This window comes from Desmodus rotundus, chromosome 6 (genome assembly GCF_022682495.2).
Source record: "Desmodus rotundus isolate HL8 chromosome 6, HLdesRot8A.1, whole genome shotgun sequence".
Lineage (NCBI taxonomy): Eukaryota > Metazoa > Chordata > Mammalia > Chiroptera > Phyllostomidae > Desmodus > Desmodus rotundus.
Genome location: NC_071392.1, coordinates 133,371,280 through 133,380,143, shown reverse-complemented (window position 1 = coordinate 133,380,143; position 8,864 = coordinate 133,371,280).

The window sequence follows — 8,864 nt, the reverse complement described above, 5'->3', positions numbered from 1 at the left end:
GCAGGAGGGTTTGTAGGAGAGCAGAGTATGCTTACATCTACCAAGCCCTTATAATGTCTGGGCTCTGCACTAATTGCTTTGCATGCATATTTCATGTAATCTTCATAATTAACTTTATGAGTTATTTTAACATGCCCATGACTCTGAGGCAGGTTCTACACTTATTCTCAGAGTTTCCTGTTGGGGGAGCAGAGGTGGGTGTTAAGTTCTAGATGCCCTCAGAGGCAATTTGCTTTACAATGAAGGCTTCAATGGCTTCTCCTTTTCTTATTTACTTCCTGCCAATGTTCATAGTGTCACATCCCAAATAGCTATTCGCACTCACACACTGTGTCAGGGTCTCAGCTGAGTCCCTGTGGTGAAGAAGGCCCTGAGGTGTAGTGTTTTCAGGCTCCACAAAGGTTGAGAGCTTGAGCTATGTACCTGGGGCCTGCTAAGTGGGAAGAGGTAATGCCTCCACAGAGTGTGGGCTGGTGCTCAGGCAGCAGGCTGCTAGAGTCCTTGGCAGGATTTTAGGGTAGGCCATCAGGGAGAGCTAAGGTGATGCTGATCAGCTGCAAGATGACTGATGTTCCCTGTGGACAGGAGATAGACGCAGATACAGACTGCAGCCAAAAGGCCAGCGAGGTCTCCAGGAACCATGGGAGCAAAGGACCACTGCTCCAAGAGGGAGCAGGAAAGTACTGTCCCCAAGGACTCCAATTCTTACTCTTAAATTTTTAAAAGCCATCTTGCAAAGGATTCTGGGAAAGAAGTAGAGGAGGGGGAAATCTGAATGACTTATGAGCATTGCTTCACAAGACAATGAAAACAATCACATTGGTGGAACTAAAAGTTAATTGTTTTTTCCCACTCAAGGGTGAGAGGAGGCTCAGGATCAAAGTCAGATAAGAAAAGGAGATCCTTTTTCTTTGCACAGACAAGTTGTGTTGTACATAGAAATGTGTGATTCCACTGGAGCAGCCATTGGGACTGAGCTGCAGGCCTCTACTTTGGAAGCTAATTCCCTTATGACTAAAAAATCTTCAAGAAATATCATATGCCACTGTTGATGGGCAGAGGAAACACACTTCATAATATCTTCTGAACATGCTGGGATTTGAATTGATCTCTTTTCAATCCTAGCACATTTTTCAGGAGTGGCTCTTTGTTTGTTTAAAGTACCTCTCCAGCCATGAATTCTGGCCCTCCAGGAACAGGATGTTATACAAATAGGTCAAGTTTTCCACAGGGCTCTCCTTCCACAAGAGTATCAAATATGCAAAAAGGCACTTGTTGTATCCTCTGTTTTGTATTCTGCTTGAGTGGTTCTTTCAGCAATTCACTTAAATAGAAGCTGGCCTTACTCAGCTTGGTGGGACCTATTCCAGCCCCTTGGCCAGGTCAGTGGAGGCCACAGGCTTCCCTGCAAGGCATGGAGAGCTTGAGTTAAGCCTGCTTTTGTGAAACTGCCTATGAGGGAAAAGGGCAATATGTGAGCTTTAAAATTTGAGTTTCTGCTAAATAACGACACTGATATGATTATTTGGGGAGGTGGGGAAACATGCCATTATAGAGAAAATATGAGGTCGCTCTAAGGAATTTACGCTTTGTGTTGGCACTTTGTGTTGGTAGGAGTTTAATTATTCATTCCCAGCCAGCCAGATCACAAATATTCAGCTGACAAAGCTTCAGCCCTACTCTGTGACCATTAGAAAAAGCAGTTTGAACCCTCTTGCTTGAGTAAACACACAGTGAGTATGGTTCTTATGTCCTGAACAATATCTAAGAATAGAGCTCCAGGCCATTTCCTTTACTTGCAGAATAGTGACTTTTTAAATATGGGGTTTGGGGGAAGGGAGAGGTTGTAACCATAACAGCCACAAGAACACCAACAAGTAGGAATTATGCATTAATCCCCTTCTATATGCCAGGCCACATTAAGCATCTTCCCTGCACCCAGGGCAACCCCTTTTATCATTGTTACATTTGAGCAAATGTGGGCTAAGAAAAAGAATATGCCTCAAATTCCAATCCAACAACAGCTAAGTGACTGAGCCAGAATGCCAGAATTATAGTCCCATTCTATTCACTATCTGTATTTATTCTCTCCCTCTCATCTTTCTGTCTCTATGGAACTATCTTCCAAACCTTTGATTTTACAAATGAAAATTGAGACACACACTTGTGGGTGACAATTTTCTCCTCAAAGGTCTAAAATCAAGTCATTTCATTCATGACTTTAATAAAATAAAAGAATATTTCAAAATTCCGTACTGTCTCCGAAAACTGGATTTTTGTCACCTGCCATTAATTTGGTTTCTAAGGTTAACAGGGTGAGTGGGCTGAAAACTTTCACCTCTATTGACATGATTTTTTTTTCAGTAAAATCTTTGTTCACGGTCCCACTTTCCTCTCACATTGGCAAATAAGCATGGTGACCTTTGTTTGAAGTCTCTGAGATGCTGGATCTTTCTTTACAGAATTTCTTCTCTTACCTCTCAACACTGAGTCTTGCTCCAGTTCCAGAAATAAGGCCAAGGAATAAAGACAAGGTAGGAAACAAAGCTGCCATCATCCTTCCCACGACACCTGCTCCTGCCACCTGCCACCACCAAGTGAAGCAGATCTATAGAGGTATTCCATTGAATACATTTTCACTTTTCACACCCCAAACAAGGTTAATGAATACTTTAGTCTTTCTCCTTATTAGTGAATTCACATTATACTTCAGATTCTATTAAGTTGTACACGTGGTTTGGTTTCAATCATATCAGTTTTCTTACATGGAAATCATATATGCACATTCCAAATCAAGTGTTTTCAAAAAAAGAAAAAACAGCAACAAGAATGTAAATCTACTGCATTTACATTCAGTAAAACAAATTACTGAATGTGAATTTGTTTTCAGTAACCCATTATTCACTCAGGTATCCCACAGATGATTATTTCAGACCTTGTGTTTCTATGTGCCTACTATCACCAAGGCAGGAGGACTACTTCCCAAAATTAGTCATAGAAAATTAAGTTGGCCTAGCAAGGTATTATTCAAATGTTTGTGAGGTGATTGCTGGGGGTGGGAGGTGGGGAATGGTGTAAGGGAACTAAATGGTAATGGAAAAAAATATAATAAAGTTTATATGAAAAAATGTTTGTGTACTTTAGGGAACAGAAGATGCTACTTGATAGGTTTCTGCTGGATTTTTTTCTGCTCTAGGATAAGAATACAGGCAGAATGACTCTAAGATATTTGTTCAAAGGTGAATTTTTAAATCATCTTAGAGGTTTTTCTTCATAAATCAGGTTATGTAATATCAGTGTTAAGTCTCCCTGATCCTTGCCAAACTTTATTTGCACTAATTGCTTTTGACATAATGCCCAAAGTTCCAGAAAAGAACTCTCAAGTGTCGACTTTAATCCTGCAGTGCTCAGTTTTCAAGATCATGTGTATTGGCCCATTTACAACAGGATGCTTGAGAACATTACCCTCCCTCATTCCCTTCCAAACCAACTCTGCATTTGTCACCAGCCACTGGAGCTCCCAAAACTGATGTAAGGAGTTACAGTACAACTCCAGGAATAACACTTCTGAAGCACTTCTCTGTCCTAGGTAGTATGTCAAGTGCTTTGGAAGGACATTCATTTATTTATCCCCAGCAGCTGTGTGTTGCCTATGTCAGTCTGCATCTGGCAGGTAACAAGTGGCACTCAAAGAGTTCAACTGAAGGAAGTTCAATGAACGGACATTTACAGGGGCAAGGGCAGGGCTGGGGAGCCAACATGGGATAGTGAAGTGTCCAGGGAATAGCAGCAGCAAGCAGCCTTTAGTACTTGAAGCTTAAAGGAGCAAGGGAGAAAACAGTTTGGTTACAGCTGAAGTCACAGAAGGGGACCATTTGCAGAAAACACAGCTACATTTAGAAGGGAGTGCTGGAAGATTGGGTCGGGGTAGGGAGACAAAGGAAACTTGGAAAGATATACTTTATTTTTTGTAGCAGATACACTTTTAAAATGTGGTACTTAGGTCTGGGACATTGAGTAACAAAATAAATGATGTTAGTAATGAATTATAGCCCACAGACTACAGTAAATATCTAGGAGTCCATGCTGATATAAATAATTGAATAAGTGAATGAAGAGTTAAATAAATAAATGAGAAGGGAAAACTTTTCATTACAGCAGAATTCCAATTAATAAATGAAGAACGAGTAATAGAATTAGAAAATCACTATTTAGAAAATATCACACTAATAATTATTCCAGACAAGAACCATCAGTAGAAACAAAGGTGATGATGAAAGTATGAAAACAAATTGTTTGCATAATCTCAAAATATCCTCCTAGAAGATAACTATTCATTTCTTTTGAATTATAGTTTATTATTTATGCCATTACAGATGTCTCCACGTTTTCCCCCTTTGCTCACCTTCACACCCTGCTCTCCCTCAGGCAATCCTCACACCCTTTTCCTGTCTATGGGTCATGCATAAATGTTCTTTGGCTAATCCCTTAACCTTTTTTCATCCAGTCCTCCTTTCTCTCCCCTTTGACAGCTGTTCTTCTGTTCTCTGTCTCTATGACTCTGTTTCCATTTGCTTGTTAGTTTATGTTGTACATTAGATTCCACATACAAGTGAGATCATATGGTATTTATTTTTACTGACTGGCTTATTTCACTTAGCATAATAGTCTCGAGGTCCATGCATGTTGTCCCAAAATGTAAGTGTTCCATCTTTTTTCACCTCTACATCGTATGCCATTGCATAAATGTACCAAGCTTTTTTAAAAGTATATTTTAGGGAGAACCAAGATGGCGGTGTAGGTAGACACACTGCGCCTCCTCGCACAACCAGAACTGACAGAAAATCGAATGGCAAGGAAGTCCAACACCAAGTAGATAAAAAAGAAACATACATCTAGACCGGTAGGAGGGGCGGAGAGGGGCACCTGGGCGGAGAGGACTCACGTGGCAGTGGCGGGACCGAGACTATCGGAGTGTGGGACCAAAGGGGCAGGCAGTCTGACCACTAGCCGACCCTGTGTCCCCACATTCGCGCACAGATAAACAGAGAAGGCTGGACTCAGAGTGGCTGAGAACCAGGCCCGCAGAGCAGCGGGTAGCACCATGTGGCCCCACCCCGGAGCACAGATAAACCGGGAGGAATAGCAGGGAGCAAAGCAGACAACGTAACCCAGGGCTCCAGCGCAGGGAAATAAAGCCTCAATCCTCTGATTGAAAACGCCCAAGGGGGTTGGGGCAGCAGCAGGAGAGACTCCAAGCCTCACAGGAGAGGTCTTCGGAGAGACCCACAGGGTGCTAGAGTGTGCACAAGCCCCCCCACTCAGGAACCAGCACCAGAGGGGGCAATTTGATTGTAGGTGGTGGAGGGAGTGACTGCAAACTGGCAGAGAGTGGAGCAAGCACCATTGCTCCCTCTCGGCACCTCCCCCACATACAGTGTCACAGTGCAGCAACCAGCGTTACCCCGCCCCAGTGAACAGCTAAGGTTACGCCCCTTTAAGTAACAGACCCGCCAAGACAAAAAAAAAAAAATGGCCCAAATGACAGAACACTTCAAAGCTCCAGAAAAAATACAACTAAGCGATAAAGAGATAGTCAACCTATCAGATGCACAGTTCAAAACACTGGTTATTAAGACGCTCACGGAATTGGTTGAATTTGTTCGAAAACTAGATGAAAAAATGAAACCTATGCTAAGAGAAACAAAGGAAAATGTACAGGGAATCAATAGTGATGCGAAGGAAACTGGGACTCAAATCAATGGTGTGGACCAGAAGGAAGAGAGAAACATCCAACCAGAAAAGAATGAAGACACAAGAATTTGGAAAAATGAGGAGAGGCTTAGGAACCTCCAGGACAGCTTGAAACGTTCCAACATCTGGAACGTTGTTATAGGGGTGCCAGAAGGAGAAGAGGAAGAACAAAAAATCGAAAACTTATTTGAACAAATAATGAAGGAGAACTTCCCCAGTCTGGTAAAGGAAATAGACTTCCAGGAAGTCCAGGAAGCTCAGAGAGTCCCAAAGAAGCTGGACCCAAGGAGGAACACACCAAGGCACATCATCATTACATTACCCAAGATTAAAGAGGAGAGAATCTTAGAAGCAGCAAGAGAAAAGGACACAGTTACCTACAAAGGGATTCCCATAAGACTGTCAGCTGATTTCTCAAAAGAGACCTTACAGGCAAGAAGGGGCTGGAAAGAAGTATTCCAAGTTATGCAAGGCAAGGGCCTACATCCAAGATTACTGTATCCAGCAAAGCTATCATTTAGAATGGAAGGGCAGATAAAGTGCTGCTCAGATAAGGTCAAGTTAAAGGAGTTCATCATCACCAAGCCATTATTGTATGAAATGTTAAAGGGACTTATCTAAGAAAAAGAAGATAAAAAACATGAACAGTAAAAATGACAGCAAACTCACAGTTATTAACACACCTAAAACAAAAACAAAAGCAAACTAAGCAAACAACTAGAACAGGAACAGAACCACAGAAATGGAGATCACATGGAGGGTTATCAATAGGGGATTGGGAGGGGGAGAGAAGGGGGAAAGATATAGAGAATAAATAGCATAAATGATAGATGGAAAATAGACCGGGGGAAGGTAGGAATAGTGTAGGAAATGTAGAAGCCAAAGAACTTATAAGTATAACCCATGGACATGAACTATAGGGGGGGAATGTGGGAGGAGGGGGTGGGCAGGATGGAGTTGAGTGAAGGGGCGGATATGGGACAACTGTAATAGCATGATCAATAAATATATATATTAAAAAAACAAAAGAGTAAAATACCATGGCAAAGATGGCTAAGTATTTTGTAAACACCACATAGACACAGACAAAAAAAAAAAAAAAAGGAACTAAAGTTTGTTCTATGCCCCAAATTAAGAGAAGTCATCTCCAAATCCTAAGCTAGGGATATTTGTTCATGCCATTTGACTTTCAACAAATGGAAAATAACTACTTTATAGGTAGAACTGTTGGGATTTAAGTTTTTAAAGAGTTATTTCTTCTTATTAATATTGCGGCTTGCTATTGATTTAAAGATTGGGGGCAGACTAAATCTGCATCTATTAAAAATACTTAGTTGCTGATAAAAGATTCTATACAAAAAAAAGTATACTCTATTGGTTATACTATTACAGTTGTCCCAATTTTTTCTCCCCTTTATCCCCCTCTACCCTGCAACCCCCCACCATCTAGCATTCCTCCCAGGCTTAGTTAATGTCAGTGGGTCTTACATATAAGTTCTTCGACTTCTCCACTTCCCATACTATTCTTAACCTCCCCCTATTTTGTACCAACCATTTACACTTCTTATTCCCTTACCTTTTCTCTCATTCTACCCCCTCTCTCCACACTGATAATCCTCCATGTGATCTCCATTTCTGTGATTCTGTTCCTGTTCTAGTTGTTTGCTTAGTTCATTTTTGCTTTAGTTTTTTAGGTTCAGTTGTTGATAGTTGTGTTTGTGGTCATTTTACTGTTCATAGTTTTTGATCTTCTTCTTTTTTTAGATAAGTCCCTTTAATATTTCATAGAATGATGGCTTGGTGATCATGAACTCCTTTAACTTGAACTTATCTAGGAAGCATTTTATCTGTCCTTCCATTCTAAATAAAAGTTTTGATGGATAGAGTAATCTTGAAAGGAGGTCCTTGCCTTTCATGACTTGGAATACTTCTTTCCAGCCCCTTCTTACCTGTAAGGTTTCTTCTGGGAAATCTTCTCATAGCCTTCTGGGATCTCCTTTAGAAATAACTCTCTCCTTTCCTCTTGCTGCTTTTAAGATTCCCTCCTTGTCTTTTTAAAAAAATTATTATTGTTATTCAATTACAGTTGTCTGGATTGTCTCCCCATCCCTCCAACCCACCCCAGCTGAACCCACCTCCCTCCCCTGCCTCCACCCTACCCTTGATTTAGTCCATGTGTCCTTTATAGTAGTTCCTGTCAACCCCTCTCCTCACTGTCCCCTCCCCACTCCACTCTGGCTATTATTACATTGTTCTTAATTTCAATTTCTCTGGTTATATTTTGTTTGCTTTTTTCTTCTGTTGATTATGTTCCAGTTAAAGGTGAGATCATATGGTATTTGTCCCTCACTTCCTGGCTTATTTCACTTAGCATAATGATCTACACTTCCATCCATGCCATTGCAAAGGGTATAAGCTCCTTCTTTCTCTCTGCTGCATAGAATTCCATTGTGTAAGTTGTACCACAGTTTTTGGATCGACTCATTTGCTGATGGGCACTTCAGTTGCTTCAAGTACTTGGATATTGTAAATTGTGCTGCTATGAACATTGGGATGCATAGGTTCTTTTGGACTGGTGTTTCAGTGTTCTTAGGGTATAATCCCAGCAGCGGAATTGCTTGGACAAAGGGCAGTTCCACTTTTAGTTTCTGAGGAAATTCCATACTGTTTTCCACATTGGCCTCACCAGTCTGCATTCCCACCAACAATGTACTAGGGTTCCCTTTTCTCCACATCTTCTCCAACATTTGTTTGTTGATTTGTTTATGTTGGCCACTCTGACTGGTGTGAGATGGTACCTCATTGTGGTTTTAATTTTCATCTCTCTCATGGCTAGTGATGCTGAGCATCATTTCATATGTCTCTGGCCCTCTGTATGTATTCCTTGGAGAAGTGTGTGTTCAAGTCCTTTGCCCATTTTTTAATTGGGTTGTTTGTCTTTCTGGAGTGGAGTCTCCTGAGTTCTTTATATATTTTGGAGATCAGGCCCTTGTCTGAAGTATCATTACCAAATATGTTTTCCCATACTGTTGGTTCTCTTTTTATTTTAATGCTGCTGTCTTCTTTAGCCATGCAGAAACTTTTTATTTTGATGAGGTCCCATTTGTTTA